We start from the raw sequence: 19,437 nt of genomic DNA, 5'->3' as shown, positions 1-19,437 counted from the left end.
TGGCACTACAATACATTAAATCCATAATATCAATAAATGTCAATGGCTTAAACTCACCCATCAAAAGGCACAGGGTGGGGGGATGGATCAGAAAACATAACCCAACCATATGCTGCTTGCAAGAATCCCATCTGTCACAACAAGATAAACACAGACTTAAAGTGAAAGGATGGAAAACTATCATACAGGCTAACGGTCCACAAAAAAAGGGCAGGAACAGCCATTCTCATCTCAGACACGATAGATTTTAAATTAAATAAAGTAATAAAAGATAGGCAACGACATTACATAATGATTAGAGGATCAATCAGCCAAGAAGACTTAACAATTATTAACATCTATGCACCCAACGAGGGACCATCTAAATACATTAAACACCTACTGAAAGAATTTCAAAAATACATCAATAGTAATACAATAATAGTGGGAGACTTCAATACCCCACTCTCACACTTAGACAGATCAACAAAGCAGAGAACCAATAAAGATACAAGAGAATTGAATGAAGAGATCGACAGACTAGACCTCTTGGACATTTTCAGACTCCTCCACCCCAAAAAACTGGAATACACCTTCTTTTCAAATCCACATAACACATACTCAAGGATAGACCACATGTTAGGCCACAAAGACAGCATCAATAAATTCAAGAGCATTGAAATCATCCCAAGTATCTTCACAGACCACAGTGGAGTAAAACTAACTTTTAACAACAAACGGAAAATTATTAAAAGACATAGAATTTGGAAACTAAACAACATGCTCCTTAAGAACCACTGGGTCAGACACTCACTCAAACAGGAAATTCAAATGTTCCTGGAAACTAATGAAAATGAAGACACAACCTATCAAAATATTTGGGACACAGCGAAAGCAGTACTGAGAGGGAAACTTATAGCCATACAATCACATATTAAACACCAAGAAGAAGCCCAAATGAACGACCTTACTAGACACCTCAAGGACTTAGAGGAAGAGGAACAAAGGAACCCTAAAGCAACCAGAAGGACAGAAATCACTAAAGTTAGAGCAGAAATAAACAACATCGAAAATAAAAGAACCATACAAAAGATCAATGAAGCCAAATGTTGGTTCTTTGAAAGATTAAACAAAATTGACAAACCCCTAGCCAGACTCACCAAACAAAAAAGAGAGAAGACTCAAATTAATAGAATTGTAAACGATGCAGGAGATATCACAACTGACACCACAGAAATCCAGAGAATTCTGCGAAACTTCTATAAAGAACTATATGCCACCAAGCTAGAGAATCTGGAAGAAATGGAACAATTCCTAGAAACCTATGCACTTCCAAAACTGAACCAAGAAGAACTACAAAATCTAAATGCACCAATCACAGACAAAGAAATTGAAACCGTTATTAAGAATCTCCCCATCAACAAAAGTCCTGGACCAGATGGCTTCACAAATGAATTCTACAAAACTTTCAGGAAACAGTTAATACCCATACTTCTTAAGCTATTCCATAAGATTGAAGAAACAGGAATACTCCCTTCCACCTTTTATGAAGCCAACATCACCCTGATACCAAAAGCTGATAGGGACAGAACAAAAAAGGAAAACTACAGACCAATATCTCTGATGAACATAGATGCCAAAATATTAAACAAGATCTTGGCCAACCGGATACAGCAACACATCAAAAAGATTGTTCAGCATGACCAAGTGGGATTCATCCCAGGAATGCAAGGCTGGTTCAACATCCGTAAATCAATCAATGTCATTCATCACATCAATAAAAGCAAAGCCAAAAACCACATGATTATCTCAATAGATGCAGAGAAAGCCTTTGACAAAATCCAACACCCATTCATGCTCAAAACTCTACAGAAAATGGGAATAGATGGGAAATTCCTCAAGATAGTGGAGTCTATATATAGCAAACCTACAGCCAACATCATACTCAATGGACAGAAGCTGAAAGCATTCCCCCTCAGATCGGGGACTAGACAGGGCTGTCCACTGTCACCGTTACTCTTCAACATAGTATTGGAAGTTCTTGCCATAGCAATCAGGCAAGAGAAAGAAATCAAAGGAATACAGATTGGAAGGGAAGAAGTCAAGCTCTCACTATTTAAAGATGATATGATAGTATACATAGAAAGACCTAAAGAATCCAGTAGAAAATTACTGGAAGTTGTTAGGCAATATAGCAAGGTATCAGGCTACAAAATCAATGTACAAAAATCAGTGGCATTTCTTTATGCAAACACTAAATCTGAAGAAGAAGACATCCAGAAATCACTCCCATTTACTGTTTCAGCAAAATCAATCAAATACCTAGGAATAAAGTTGACCAAAGAAGTGAAAGACTTGTATACTGAAAACTATGAGTCGCTACTCAAGGAGATAGAAACTGATACCAAGAAATGGAAAGATATCCCATGCTCATGGATTGGAAGAATAAATATCATCAAAATGAATATTCTCCCCAGAGCCATATACAAATTTAATGCAATACCCATCAAAGTTCCACCAGGCTTCTTTAAGAGAATAGAACAAACGCTACAATCATTTATCTGGAACCTGAAAACACCTAGAATTGCCAAAACCATCTTAAGGAAAAGAAACAGAAATGGAGGCATGACACTCCCAGACCTTAAACTATATTATAAAGCCATCATCATCAAAAAAGCATGGTACTGGAACAAAAATAGGCATACAGACCAGTGGAACAGAATTGAAAGCCCAGAAGTAAATCCCAACACCTATGGGTATCTAATCTTTGATAAGGGGGCCCAAAGGATTAAATGGAAAAAGGAGGCTCTCTTCAATAAATGGTGCTGGAAAAACTGGGTTGAAACATGCAGAAGAATGAAATTGAACCACTTTATCTCACCAGAAACAAAAATCAACTCCAAATGGATCAAAGACCTAGATGTCAGACCAGAAACAATCAAATACTTAGAGGAAAACATTGGTAAAACACTTTCCCACATACACCTCAAGGACATCTTTGATGAATCAAACCCAATTGCAAGGAAGACCAAAGCAGAAACAAACCAATGGGACTACATCAAATTGAAAAGCTTCTGCACATCCAAAGAAACTATTAAACAAACAGAGAGACCCCTCACAGAATGGGAGAAGATCTTCACATGCCAGACATCAGACAAGAAACTAATCACCAAAATATATAAAGAGCTCAGCAAACTTAGCACCAAAAAAGCAAATGACCCCATCCAAAAATGGGCAGAGGAAATGAACAAAACATTCACCACAGAGGAGATCCAAAAGGCTAACAAACATATGAAAAACTGCTCTAGGTCACTGATTATCAGAGAAATGCAAATCAAGACAACACTAAGATACCACCTCACTCCTGTAAGAATGGCATACATCAAAAAGGACAGCAGCAACAAATGCTGGAGAGGATGTGGGGACAGAGGAACCCTTTTACATTGCTGGTGGGAATGTAAATTGGTACAGCCTCTGTGGAGAGCAGTCTGGAAAACTCTCAGAAGGCTAGACATGGACCTTCCATATGACCCAATAATTCCTCTCCTGGGGTTATACCCCAAGGACTCCATAACACCCAACCAAAAAGAGGTGTGTACTCCTATGTTCATAGCAGCACAATTCATAATAGCTAAAACCTGGAAGCAACCCAGGTGCCCAACAACAGATGAGTGGCTGAGAAAGCTGTGGTATATATACACAATGGAATACTATGCAGCTATCAAGAACAATGAACCCACCTTCTCTGACCCATCTTGGACAGAGCTAGAAGGAATTATGTTAAGTGAACTAAGTCAGAAAGATAAAGATGAGTATGGGATGATCCCACTCATCAACAGAAGCTGACTAAGAAGATCTGAAAGGGAAACTAAAAGCAGGACCTGATCAAATTGTAAGTAGGGCACCAAAGAAAAAAACCCAGTGGTGAGGGGTAGGCATGTAGCTTCCTGGGCCAGTGGGGGGTGGGAGTGGGCGGGAGGGATGGGTCACAGTCCTTTGGTGGTGGGAATGGTGTTTATGTACACTCCTAGCAAAATGTAGACATATAAATCAGTAGCTAATTAATATGAGAGGGGGAAATCAATTGTATGTCTCAAAGTTTCTCAAAAGACAAACTGAATCTTTTTAATATATAGGCTATGTATTTGATATGTGGACTCTCTCAAAAGCCTAGACCAAGTAGATTAGAAGCTTCCAATAGCACAGCTATATACAAGATACTGGGTACTGTCCAGCAAACCATAACAAAGGGACTTTTCAAAGTTAACCCAATTAACAAATAATGTGATGATAATATTAACTATTGAGTGTCTTTTTGAACCCTAAGACAGCAGGAACCTCACATCTTCACTATAGAGCCCCTACTTCCCCCAGTCCTGGAACCCTTGGATAGGGCCCACTTTCCCGTATGCATCTCCCAATCCAAACCAAATAACATTGCATCTGCCGATCACAACCTAACCAAGGCAACGATTGCTACCTCAACATGCTTCACCTCAGAATGTATCCAGAGACTTCACGTGTGGAATGACAACCCTTCAGCTTCATTACTCGGGTGAGACCTTTCCTTTAATAGTACACTCTAATTTCATCTCAGGTAGTTCACTTTCCAACAAAGTCCCATAACCTAGATATACACCAGTTTCTGTGAGAGAGAGCTTATGTGCACACGTATCCATAAACTACTGCAAAATATATACCTGAAAGCAGGACTACACTAGAATTTGCAGTGAGTACCTCCCTAACACTTCCTCTCCACTATTCCAAGCTTGGGATCCATGATTGCTCAACAAATTGTTTGGCTTCATATGTTAACTCTGTTTTCAATCACCAGGTTCCAGATGCCACCAGGATGCTGGCTAGGCTTCCCTGGATTGAAGACTCCACCAATGTGTCCTGGAGCTCAGCTTCCCCAGAGTCACACCCTACTAGGGAAAGAGAGAGGCAGACTGGGGGTATGGACCGACCAGTCAACGTCCATGTTCAGCGGGGAAGCAATTACAGAAGCCAGACCTTCTACCTTCTGCATCCCTCAACGACCCTGGGTCCATGCTCCCAGAGGGATAGAGAATGGGAAAGCTATCAGGGGAGGGGGTGGGTTATAGGGATTGGGTGTTGGGAATTGTGTGGAGTTGTACCCCTCCTACCTTATGCTTTTGTTCACTAATCCTTTCTTAAATAAAAAATTAAAAAAAAAAATAGTCAATATATCCTTGCTAATAGTGACTTGTTGCTACTGGAATTACTGTTCTATATAAATGCTATAAAAGATCTGTTACACTTCATTTTATTCTGGCTGACTTCCTTACTTTCTAAAATAGTGATATAAGTCAAGACCCAAAAAGGAGATCAAACCAAAAAAGAAGGAGGATACATGTCACATAGACATAAAACAGATCCGTAAAACCCACCTTCACTTAAACACTAGATAGTATAGGCAGAAATTAGAAGCATCATACATTATAGAATAAACTCAGTCAGTTTCAGGTACTCATATAAAGATGGAAGTAGGGTATGTGTTCTTGATATTTAATTCTTTCCTTTAAAGTTTACATCTGCAGATAAGTAATTATAGAAATATTATTTTAAGCCTTATAAAAGTATAAACTGACTTGTATTTAGGGTCTAAAATTGTGATATTAAAATGTACAGTTGTTTTCTCTGTGTAAGTGTCCTGACTAAGAGCTTTAACTCAGACTCTTCACATCAAAATCAAATTTGAAATATCAGTTAGTAAGTACAATAAACTGCTTTAACTTATAGAAAAGTTAAGTATAGCTCCTAACACCATAGTGGTAAATAAAAAAACAGGGCCCAGGTGGTGGCACACCTGGTTGAGTGCACATGTTACAATGCACAAGGACCCAGGTTCAAGCCACTAGTCCCCACCTGCGTGTGTTGAAGAAGGGCTGCAGGTGTCTCTCTGTCTCTCTCCCTATCACACCCTTCCCTCTCAGTTTCTGGCTGTCTCTATCCAATAAATAAATAAAGATAATAAAAAATATTTTAAAAAACTAATTCATGAAATAAATATTCATTTGTTTTATGTGGTATCCTTTGAATCCCCCTTTAGAAGAAGAAAGAAGGAATGAGGATGAGAAGGGCAGAGAATATATAATTTTATAACTAATGAAGTATTTTATGGTGTGCCTAAATCAAAAAAATAATAATTATTACTATTATTATTTTAAATATTTATGTATTCCCTTTTGTTGCCCTTGTTGTTTTTTATTGTTGTAGTTATTATTTATGTTGTCATTGTTGGATAGGACAGAGAGAAATGGAGAAAGGAGGGGAGATAGAAAGGGGGAGAGAAAGATAGACACCTGCAGACCTGCTTCACCGCTTGTGAGATGACTCCCCTGCAGGTGGGGAGCCGGGGGCTTAAATCTGGATCCTTACACCAGTCATTGAGCTTTGCGACACCAGCACTTTACCCACTGCACTACCACCCAACTCCCCAATCAAAATTATTAATGTGTGTAACTTTAAGTGATAAAAATTATAAAAAGAAAATCATTGTCCAACAACAACAAAATCTTCAGAACTCTAAATTGTATTTGTAGGACAACTCCAGTGCTTGTGTCTGTGTGTGTATAATCAGAGTTTCATACATATGTAGCTTCACAGCTCCAGGCCACTTTTCTTATACAGATAGAGAGGGCCTCAGTCTTGCCTGGGCCACAGGTTCCAGATGCTACCATGATGCCAACCAGACTTCCCTGGACTGATGTCCCATAATGACCCTGGGTCCATATTTTTATGGGGTTAGAGAATAAGAAAGTTATCAGTGGAGGGGATGGGATACAGAGCTCTGGTGGTGGGAATTATACCCATACTAGTCTATGGTCTTGTCAGTGTTTCCATTTCATAAATAAATACATTTTTTAAAAGGAGACAGAGATAAGACACCTTTTCTCTGTCACCTTTTCTTCCCTTTTCTCTACCCAATAAATAAATTATATATATATATATATATATATATATATATATATATATATATATATTAAGAGGGTTTTAGAATGAGGGGGAAAAGCCCTAATTTTCATAAAAGGAATGGTGAGAATATTCTTAGCCAAGAGATGTTTAAGAAATATACTTAATTTGTTATGCCCAGAGAAAGCAGTCAGGTCATTAGTGATTGTAGGCCACCATTATCATCTTAATTGTCCTCCCAAACCATGTGTCAGGAACCAGTCAAAGATGTCAACTTCTTATTCAGGTTTTAGCATAATTCTGTGAAGAAGGGGCTTCCATCTATTATTTCATAGACAAGGACAATAATATTAAACATTTTTGGAAAATAATGTGATTTTAATGAGAATATTTTAAAATTAAAATGTTGTAAAGCCTCCAATGTCCCAGGTTCAATTCTCTACACCACCATAAGCCAAATATAGGCAGTGCTCTGGAAAACAAACAAAAACCAGAATCAAATGTTAGTGTTCATTGGGTAAGTAGAGCTATTTTCTCACTCCACTACAAATATTTCATTGTGCCATGTGCAAGGCCCAGGTTCAAGCCTAACTCCCACTGAACAATATTATTTCCCCTTCAGTATTTAGAAATGTGCTTTATACATTTAGAAAATGTTCAGTATATGTTGAATTGAATTGTGTTGCACAGTCCAATTATGTCTTAGGAACTAAAACAATAAGAAGATCAACACTGGGCTAGAGATGCCAGGATTTTAAAATAGACTTCTTCGTTTAGCATAATGTCACATGTGAATAGATGGAGTGGTTCAGCCTGATGGCGAAAGAAGAGCACTAATTTTGAAGTAGGAAAATATGCATTTAAGAGCTGGTTCTACTAAGTACTTACTGAGTGGACTTATTCAATTGCTTAGCATGAATTACACCCTCCAGGTCTTTGTAAAAGATATAGAAATAACGCTTTCCTTCCCATTGTACAGAGTTATCAAATTAAATAATTTAGGAGAGAGAATTCTACAAGGCATGATTCTATACAGACATTTATTTTAATATATATCATTTTAGTTATTTCTCTCCTAGACTAAAGCACAAATTTTAAGAAAAAGTTTTATTTAATATTTAAGAAGAGTCAGTTATTAACAAACACACCCCTCTGGTGTTTGTTGGTATTTCCTTTTTATAAAAAAAATATATTAGTTTGGAGGACATGAGTGATTTTTCAGAAGAATCATCACAGACCAGGACTATAATAAGTGTAATGGCACAGATGAATTTGGGAGGAGCTCATGAAGTTACTAGTGACAAATTAAAGAAATGATCCCTGAAGAAAAAGAAAACTAGTATAGCCACAGGCCCTTTGGAATATAACTAAAATATGCCTACTAGCTATCTACAGAGTGGATACCCCCCACACACACTCTTCATTTGCGCTACTCCAGCCTTTAGGTTCATGATTAGTCAACAACTTATTTGGTTTTATATGTTAACTCTCTTTTCAGGCACCAGATTCCAGATGCTAGCATGATGCCAACCAGACTTCCCTGGACAGACAACCCCACCAATGTGTCCTGGAGCTCTGATTCTCCAGAACTCCACCCCACTAGGGAAAGAGAGAGACAGACTGGGAGTATGGCTCTACCTGCCGACACCTATGTTCAGTGGGGAAGCAATTACAGAAGCCAGACCTTCCACCTTATGGTTTTGTCAGTGTTTCCTTTGTATAAAAGAAAGAAAGAGAGAAAGAAAGAAAGAAAGAAAGAAAGAAAGAAAGAAAGAAAGAAAGAAAGAAAGAAAGGAAGGAAGGATCCCTGAAAGTTTAGTCTTATCCAACAACAACAAAATAATAAAAGCAGCAACAACAACATTGGAAAAAAGATCACCTGGAGGCATAAAAAAGATGTTACTAGTGACACCAGGTTGAGCAACTTGGAGAAGATAATTAGATTGTAAAGGGCATTGGAAAATAAACAGAAACAATTAGAATCAGAAGAGATTCAGGGTAAGTAAAAAAAAGAAAGAAAGAAAATTGTTGTACAGAAATGATGATAAACACCTAGTTACAGGCCAATACAGCATACACAAAGCCTAGGATTATGCAGAATCATGTATGAGTCATTAATGCCATGCTAATGTTTAAAAATATGTTGATAATAAATTGGAATACATAGGAATTGAGTTCGTGGGAGTAGCTAGACAGTCTTCCCACCACCCTCAAGAATTTATCATTTTGAGAAAGATTTAACAAACACCTACTGAATACAAGGCCTAGAAATGTAGAAAAAAGGAATGTGTCTGATTTGAGGCTTTAAAAATGAGGTATGGACTCCCTGGATGAGATCCCAAGAGAAGCAGTAAATGATTCATAGTTTATAAAATAAAGCTTTTGAGTAGGAGTTAAAAAGATTAGGTTTATTTAGAATTAAGGAGGAAAAACAGTGATGTGGATGTTGGGTGCAATTAATAAGTATCTGGGATGACAAGAAAGAATGCATAGATAGAGTAAGAGAAAATGTTCTGTGTCTGCCACAGAAAGGATTTGCCTTGGAAAACACCAGAAGTCGCCTGCCTAAACATTGTTAAAGTAGAACCCTCTTGCCAAAGAAAAACTCCTTGTTAATGGTATTGAGGACTAGATGGTAACACACCTAGTTGAGCACACAGGTTACCATGTACAAGGACACAGGTTTGAAGCCCAGCTCCCTACCTGCAGAAGGGAAGCTTCACAAGCAGTGAAGGAGTACAGTGGGTGTCCATTGTTCTATCCCTTTGGATTTCTCTCTTTCCTAAAATAGGAAGTGAAAAATAGCCACCAGGAGTGGTTGATTCATAAATTCAGCATCAAACTCCAGTGATAGCCCTGGTAGCAATAAAGAATAAATAAATAAGTAAACAAAAAGGAGTATTTTGTCTTGAATATGACTCCACAGAATGGTAATGAAAGATGTATTTATTTAAATCCCTTAATGCACCCTAATTTTCCCCAATTTAATTAACAAATACTTTGCTTTTTTGTGATCTTTTTAAATTTTTTAAAAATTTTTATTTATAAAAATGAAACACTGACAAAAATCATAGGATAAGAAGAATACAATTCCACACCAACAGAACTCCATATCCCATCCCCTCCCCTGATAGCTTTCCTATTCTTCATCCCTCTGGGAGTATGGACCCAGGGTCATTATAGGGATGCAGAAGGTGTAAGGTCTGGCTTCTGGAATTGCTTCCCCTCTGAACACGGACATTGACAGGCTGATCTACTTACTCCCAGCCTATCTCTCTTTCCCTGGTGGGGTGGGGCTTTGGGGAAGCAGGGCTACAAGACACACTGAATTTATTGCAATTCCCTATTGCACCCTAATTTTTCCCAATTCAATTAACAGTTTTCTTCTTGTGATCTTTGTCTTCTCTGATTTTTCCACACTTTACTCTGCTATTCACCTGCAAGCCTAAATGTCACCCTTGATTTCTCTCTCCCACCTTACTCTAAGAGTTCATTTAAGCATCAAATTCCTTACTTTTTTTACTTCTCTTCCTCTACAACAAGAGAGCATTTTTTTAAACCTTACTGAGAGGATCTAATGGGTTTTTAGAGTACAGTTGTTTCCATATAGGTATAATTTTTCATCTCCTCATCGTGGGTGTCTGTAAAAACCTTCTCACCCCGAATTTACATCTTTTTTCACCAGCATGCACCAGGACTTCAAAGCCTGAATGAATTTTAAAAAAATGAATGAAAAACTCAACTTTTTCTTTCACAGTGCTTTGCAAATTCTGTCATGGCATAATTATTACAGCATTATAAACTCTATGATATAAGAACACATATGTCTTCTGTTGATATTTTAAACTATATATTTTCATTTAAGTCAATCTAGATATGATTAGAATGAATGATCAATAACAGCATTTTTGAATGCAAAGGCAAAGAAAAATACAGGTAAGTACAGCAAGATGCTTTGTTCACCTTGCTCAAAAAGTCACTTCAAGTTACAGCCTGAGAACTGTTGGTAATTATATAAAATAATGGTTGTGTGACACCATCTTCTCATACAATACTTTTATCCAACTCCATATTAGCTATCAAACTCAGTCAAACTCTGATAATCATGGGCCCTTAGGAGCATACCTAAAATGAACTTCCTAGGTTCTTTCCACCCTAAGACCCTTATTCTCATCTACTCTGTTCCTACTTTTTGGTTCCTGTTCTTTAACCATTTTGTCCCACTTTATATCCTGCCACCTTTCAGACGTGAAGTGCAGATACTATAATGATTCCATCTTGAGTTTCCTGGGCAGACAAATTTACAAGGGTGTCCTGGAACCTCATCTCTCCAGAGCTCTACCCCATTAGGGAAAATAGAAAGAGGCTCAGGGTATGGATCAACTTGCCAATGCCCATGTCCAGCAGCAGAGAAGCAACTACAGAAGCCAGAACTCCCACCTTCTGCACCCTAAAAAAATATTTGTATCCATACTTCCAGTGGTGGAGAAATGATAGGGGGAAGAGGATCATAAGGCTGTGAACTCCAACTCCATCAGGGCCTGGAGAGAGATAGGGAGAGGGGAGGGACATTTGGATGTAGTAACAGGTGTATGTGTGTCTTGGAAAGAAAGAAAAGATGAGACCATAGAAAAAAAGGAAAATATATTCATATATAGGCAGATAGTTTTAGAAATAATAGTTAAACCACATCTATAATCTTAAGAGAACTGGATGATTTAGACTGGATGATTTTAATAATTTTAATAGACTGGATGATTTTAAATAAAGTTAACTGTACTTCTCATAGTTCTAAAGGCTGGAAATCTTTAGATTAAAGTAACTGAAGTTTTAATGTCTAGTGAGTACCAACTTCTTAGTTCATATGTGCCCCATCATAGCTTCTTACTGTGCCCTCATTCCGTGGAAGTCAAGAGAATTTTCTGGCATCTCTTTTATGAGGATACTCATCCTGTGCTTGAGTTTCCACCTTCATGACTTAATTTCTTCTCCAAGATCTCACTTACAAATGTCATCAAATAAGGATTAGGTTTCACCATATAAACTTGAGGGGAGACAACAGCCAGCCTGTAGCACCATGTATCTTTGAACTCTGTCCACCACTCCACCATTCCACTGTCTCTTTCCACTTCCTGGTATCTTCTAAAAGTATTATTCAGGTCATTTGAGTAATCAACAAGGTGATGATGAAACTAAGATGCAAGTCCACAATTCACAGGACCTGGTACAGTCTCTACCCACCTGGAGGAAAGAATGTACAAAGGTTCTAGGTAGACAGCAAAGTCCAGCAAAGATGCTGAATTCTGACTTGCCTTACTTCCTTCCTGATGCCACAAACACCTTTTTTTTTTCATCTAATCATAACAGCTTTGTATGGATCTTATCTATCCTTGCAGTTTTCTTTCCTCTCCAACTCTTTGATCATATTTCAACTAGAATCCCCCTGTCAACAAGGAAATCTAGCCTCTATCATGTGGAGAGTTCTTCCACAGTTAGTAGACTATTGTAAAATTACAAACCTCCTTTTTGTATTTCCATGTTCAATTTGTTTTTGCTATCAGGATTATCATTTGGACTCAGTACCTGAGTGATGAATCCACTGCACTCGAAAGCCATTTTTTCCACTTTTTATTTTTTGTTCTTTTATTTATTTGATAGGACAGAGTGAAATTAAGAGGGCAGGGAAAGTGAGAAGGACAAAAAAGAGCCACCTAAAGCACTGCTTTAACTATTCTTGGAGCTTCTACCCTGAAGGTAGAGATCAGCGATTTGAACCTGGGTCCCAGTGCATAGTAATTTTTGCACATTTCCAGGTTTACAATTTATAACCACTATATTATAACCACGATATAGTCTCTTTATAGACTAAGCTCAAACAGACAAGAATGGGAATTTATATTGGCTGCCAGTGTATCCCAGAACACATGCTATGTGTTAAATAAGCATGTGCTAAATTAAATTCACCTGTATAGAGTATACAGTGACACACTGACACATTAAAATTTTCTTGGGCGGGGGGGGGGGCCGCGGGTTGCTGGTAGATAGTTCACCTGGTAGAGCCTATATTGTACCATGAACCAAGACCTGAATTTGAATCCCTATTACCACATGGGAGTGCCTTGCACAGCAGGTATTGTGATATATATATACATATATATATATATATATATATATATATATATATATATATCCTTTTCTCTCTCTCTGTCTCTGTCTCTCTCTCTCCCCCATCTATCTTTCCCCTCTATTTTAGATTGGCTGGAAAAAACTGCAGAGTCACTATAAATAGTAGAATTACATAGACATCCCTACTGCATGAAATCCCCAGTGCCCCATAAAAATGAAAATAAGTTTTGTTAAAATGGAGAAGTTGCTCTATTTCATATCCAACTGAACTAGCTGAGATACAAAATAAAATCATAATATAAAATATAATATTTGAACATGAGTGATTCCTACCTGAGCTGTCATTTTTTCATAAACACAAACTATCTTCATCCTTAGGATTTGGTATAAGTGGAGCAGATCAGTAGTGTTCAATATATTATAGGACAAAAGCATAAAGCTAATCAATTAATTTAATTATCTGTCAAATCAGTGTAAAGTAAAAGTTTAACACGTGTTCTTGATACAGTTTTGTGGGGAAAATCAATGCTTACTAAACAATAAGAATAATACAAACTTTTAATAATGTAGACCATTTCATTGTAACTGTAAACCATATGTTTATATACTTTTGGATTTTACAACTTTTAATTTATCAAAGGAAATAATTAGCACACTTTGTGGCAGCCATTGATGGAATTTATTCATTTGGAAGGTCTTGGGTTTCCTGTCATTAAAACTACATCATGTCCTTCCTTTTCTATTAAACTTCCACTGAGGGCAGTAAGAAGTCACTAAAAGGAAATGAAGATTTTTTTGGCAATGTTCTTGTACAATGATTTAATACTCTTAGAAGATAGCAAACCCATAATGTATGCCAGCAAGTATGTTATATAGGACAAGGTCCCAATTACCACATTATTTCCTTTGTTTGAAACTTACTTTGTGACTCAGTTAGCAAACTGATTTGAAAAGTCATGTCAATAAATTTGTCTTTTCAGTCTCTTACACTTTCTTTGTTTTCATTAGCAATGCTTCACAGCAAAAGAAGAAGAAGAAAAAGAAGAAGAAGAAGAAGAAGAAGAAGAAGAAGAAGAAGAAGAAGAAGAAGAAGAAGAAGAAGAAGAAGAGGAGGAGGAGGAGGAGGAGGAGGAGGAGGAGGAGGAGGAGGAGGAGGAGGAGGAAGAGGAGGAGGAGGAGGAGGGTAACTGGACTCCAGAAACACTGCACACAGATTTATATGTCAAAAGACACTGCTTTTCTCTCCAGATGATCAGTGGCATCTCATTACACATAAAATCACTGTATGATTTATTTTCACTAAAGGTTTTAGTGGTGTGATACCCTGCAAATTCAAATCTTTTTGTTGCAAATGTGTGAAGTTTTAATCATGTTTGTACTACGTTAGGTACCTGACAATTCCTGTCCTCTTTGGGAAGGCTTAAATGAAATGCTTATTTTCCTAAGATCTAAAATGGGTCTGATGGGGAGTCAGAATTAGCCTCTTACCCCCCCAGAAGTGGGTGGTCCTTTGAAGCCATAATCAAGGAACACAGTCAAGGTTTAGTTTCAGGTTTCTGAGAAATCCTGTGCAGGTGAAAGGACTTCATGTAATATTCAAAAGGTCTGGAAGGCCTTAATATAAACAAACAGTTGGTGAGAAGGCTACAGAAAAGTTCACATTGTCCTTATTACGTGGCATATGCTAAAAAACAAAATGTCTTTAGTTGTTGAGACTACAGAAAATTTTGATTAAGTCTGAAGCAAAAATACTGCTCTTCAATTTTGTTTCCTAGTCTTTTAGGCCATCTCATCACAACTGTATTAGGACAAGTATAATGACTTGTTTAGTATGTCTGTTTATTTAAAAAATATTTTAAGGGCTGGGGAGACAGCATGATGGTTCGGCAAAAAAAAAAATTATTTTAGATTTACAAAAAAAATTGTAAAGATATTAGACATCCTCTCACCCAGGGATTTCCATAGTTGCCATATTACATTACATAATCCCTCTGTTAAAATTAAGAAGCTGACTCAGAGCACAACAATTTACAATACTATAGTTTTTGTTATTAAAACTTTTTAAAATGTGATTTCAGCTCAATATATAGACAGTTTACTGAATTTCTATAGTCAAGCCATTAATTTAAACACGTTTTTTTTTTTCTGAACCACTTAAACCAGATAGGGATATTGCTGCTGAGTTTGCAAATTAAGATGTAAGATCAGAGCTTGGTGAGATTGTCATATTGTCTCCTTTAATTTGGAGGAGTAGAGTCAAAGCTAGAGAAAGACTCATAAAAGACTTTATGACTCTCCTCAAGGCAGATATAGAAGCCCATATTCAATCCCTTCTCCCAGCCTCTGCAATTACATTTCCGCAGGAAGAAAGAGAAGGAATTAGAAACAGGATAATGTAGTCTTAAATCACCATTCTTAGCCTTTGCCTTCTTGTGGGAGCTCTGAGATTTTATAACAGGGCCCTCATATTGAATAGTGTGACACAACAGAAAACACAACTTGTTTGACCCTTCCTCAATAAAAAATCATTTTGTCTGACATCCTGTAAAACCCATGCCTGATTCTATACTAAGCTGTTGTCTCCTTCAACTGGGAAAAGCTAAAGTTGAAGTTATAAGCATATGTAGTAAAGCTAGAAGCCTATTCCACCATAACTAAGAGCTAATAATTAAACATTTGGGAGTGATAATATCCAAATTATAATATTCAAATTTGAGATTGCCTAAAGGTTCCTAAAACTGAAATAATTAAAAATGTGATTTTACAAGCCCTGGAGTAGTCTCAAAATTTCTTTCAAGTTTTGAGATTAACATGTTGGAATTAAAGTCTCCTTATCTTTTTTACTCATTTAAGAAGTGATTTTAGTTAGCACTGTTGTGTTTTCTACTTTGTATGTAAGAGTCACACAACTTAATCTTTTTAGAAAACATTACTATAACATAGCAATATAACATTATGTACATTTCAGGTTTGTATCATTATAAGCCAGCATCTTTATATACACCATTAAGCATCAAAACTCCAAATATATCCTTATAAAACTAAGAAAGTAACATGACTAGGAGTCTTGTTCAAATCTAAGGTGCACTCACAAAGACTAGTTGATATCCCAGGCTTGAATCACTAGAAGTATGCTGGGTGTAATGAGTCAAGCTGCTTTTCTTCCAGAAAGAACAGTGTAGTCACAAGCTGACCCTGTGTATCTGAATGTAGGTGGGAGAGGCCTCACAATCTGCTTCCACTGGCTTGGGATAAGACATTCAAGTGAGATTAAGAGTTAGCAGATTCCTGACTCATAGCTAGTTTTGGACATGAATAATTCCTCTTAAGTATTTGCACTCTATAGCAATGCTAATAGTCCAATACAAAGCTGATATTCATGAGTGCATATTATGGGACAAATATTTCAAAGCAGCATGACATGCAATGCCCTGAGCTTTGCAAAAGTTGAAGAAAGTTAAAGACAATAACCCAAAGCCTTTTGCCTCTGAATTCAAATACCTATTTCTAAGATTTGAAAAAGAAAGCTTTCCCTTTGAAACTAGAGGATAATGATAAAGTCGGTGATTTGATGAAATACTATGCTTACATCTATCTGTAATTGTCAAGGCACTAAAAATGAAATGTTTTAAATGAAATCTTTAAAACACAAAGGAAGGGGGGCCGGGTGGTGGTGCACCTGGCTAAGCACACATAGTACTGAGCACAAGGACCCACACAAGTATTCAGGTTCAAGCTCCCCAGATCCCCACCTGCAGGGGGAAGTTTCACAAGTGGGGAAGCAGGTCTGCAGGTGTCTGTCTTTCTCTCTCCCATTCTGTCTCCCCATCCTCTCTCAATTTCTCTCTGTCCTATCCAGGAGAAAAAGGGGGGGGGGGCACCAGGAGTAGTGGATTTGTACTGAGACCCAGCAACTGGAGACAAAAATAAATAAATAAAAATAAAACACAAAGAGACTTCCAAAGTGGAGTTACGGTGACCTAGTCATGGAAAGTTGTCTCTCCCCCAGTAAAGAAACATTGCAACAAAATAACTCAACAAATTCTGATAAAGAAAGGAACATCACTATCTAAAGGTTGGTGATTGTGTTTGGACAGCAGGAGCAGGAGGAGAAGGAGAAAAGGACTCAAACAGTAACAAAGTGCCAGTAGGAGCCATATTTACAATTCCTTTTAATCCATGTGGAAAATTTAAAGGGTCCCTATAGCATAAAAGGAACTCCGAACTGCTTTCTAGAGCTATAGAAGCCACAGGCTCCAAAAAAAAACTCCAGGCAATCGTTCAGAAGAACCAGGAAACAGAACATGGTACCCATGCAACATCAGGGACTCCTACTGGAAAAGTGTCACCTTTGCCGTAAAGACCCTGATGTTTGAGGTCAGACTGCCTTGCAGGCAAGAAAAATGATTTTGATTTCACAGAAGAGTTCCTACTTTCAGGAATCACTCTGAGAAGAAAAGGTGAAGGGTATTTCCCCACATCCCCAGACTAGGTTTCTGCCTACAGGACATCAGGCACCATAATACTTTATCTCCCCAAAGCTCCTTCCCTCCTTCCACAACTCACATACAAAGCAGAGCCCAGTACTGCTTTTGGCAATGACAGAAATCAAAACAAGTGGGTGAAACTAGAAAAAACAGCGGTTCTGCAAAACAAGAGGAATTACAGAGATTTGATGTAAATTCAGGTGAGCTATCAGAGAAAGAGTTTAAGGAATATATTGTAAGGAAATTGGAAGAAATACAAATCTCTCAATTTAATATGGAAAATGGATTTTAAAAAAGAAGCTCATGACTTCAAAGAGCCACTTGATAGGAAAACGGAACACTTAGAAACACAGTTGCAGGTTATGAAGGACACTTTGCATGCACTCCAGTCTTAAATAGTAAGTCAGGGAAGCAGACTTACCCATGTAGGACAGAAAACATGAGAAATAGATCACAGTCTATGACTTAAAGTTAGAAGGAGAAAAGAAAAGACTTAAGAAAAGTGAAACTACTCTTCAAGAGATTGAAAATTCCATCAGAAAAAAGCAAATATCAGAATTATATGGGTCTCAGAAATAAAGGATAAAAAGAAGGGAACAGAAACTGTATTCAAAGAAATAATTGAAAAAATTCCTAATCTGGGATGTGGTAAGGATATAGATGCTCAGGAAGCAGAGAGAACTTGTAAATTTCTAAATCCAGCTATACGTAAGCCAAAACATATCATTGTGAAATTATCAAATGTCAGGGGCAAAGAAAAAATTGTACAAGATACCAGGGAAAAGAAGAAAGTGACGCATAGAGGTGATATAGTCAGTATTCCATCATATTTTCTATTTAGGAGTCATGGAAATCAGGAGAGAGTAGAAGGGTGTATTCAAGGTTTTAAATTAATGACCACCAGCCATGCATACATCACTTTGCAATCAAATATGAGGGAGAAAGCAAAACAATACCGGGCACACAAAAACTAAAGGAGCTTGTCATTACCAGACTTTCCTTGCAATAATTACTGAAATTAGAGCCACAGAGAAAGAAACAAGAATATTTCTCTCTTATCAAGGTGATAAACAGTAAAACAGATCCAGAAACACCAGCAATAAAATATGAGACAACTTTAAAGTATGAAAGTGGAGGAAGAAATGGATGTAAGGAATGTTCAAGTAAGGAATGGTGAGACAACAGTTTAAGAAAGAGTCTCTTAGATGTCTTTATATGTAATATGTTTACATAAATCTTATGTATAATACTTTTCTATATAGCACATTTATATACATTTTATGTGTAACACATTTATACTGTTTTATTAAATCATGTCATTTTTCTCTCTAGCATTATTTAATCTTCAAACTTTTTTCTTTTTCTCATATTTCATATAATATCTTGAGGATCTATAATTTGGTGTTTGTGTTCAAATACTCCTGTTGCTATACTTTATATCTGTTACCAAATGACCTGCATATCTCTGAAATACAACAATTATATTATGGTTTCCCTCATTATAAGAATTGAAACACATGAATCCATTTAAAAAAAGAATGTCAATAACAGAAAAAATGAGCATATTCAAAAGTGGAGAAAAGATATGAACAGAATAGTTACCAAAGAAGATATGTGAAAGGCCAACAGACATATAAAAAACACTCCAAGTTATTGATTGTCAGAGAAATATAAATAAAGACAACAATGAGATACCACTTCACTCCTGTGAGAATTTTATACATCAGAAAGGATAATAATAGCAAATGCTAGAGAGGGGGTGTTGGGTGGTAGTGCAGTAGGTTAAGCCACATGGAGCAAAGCGCAAGGTCTGGCATAGAGATCCAGGTTCAAGCCCCTAGCTCCCCACCTGCAGGGGGGTCGTCACAGGCGATGAAGCAGGTCTTCAGGTGTCTATCTTTCTCTCATC

Source organism: Erinaceus europaeus, chromosome 2, assembly GCF_950295315.1.
Source record: "Erinaceus europaeus chromosome 2, mEriEur2.1, whole genome shotgun sequence".
Lineage (NCBI taxonomy): Eukaryota > Metazoa > Chordata > Mammalia > Eulipotyphla > Erinaceidae > Erinaceus > Erinaceus europaeus.
Note: the sequence above shows the minus strand (reverse complement) of the source record.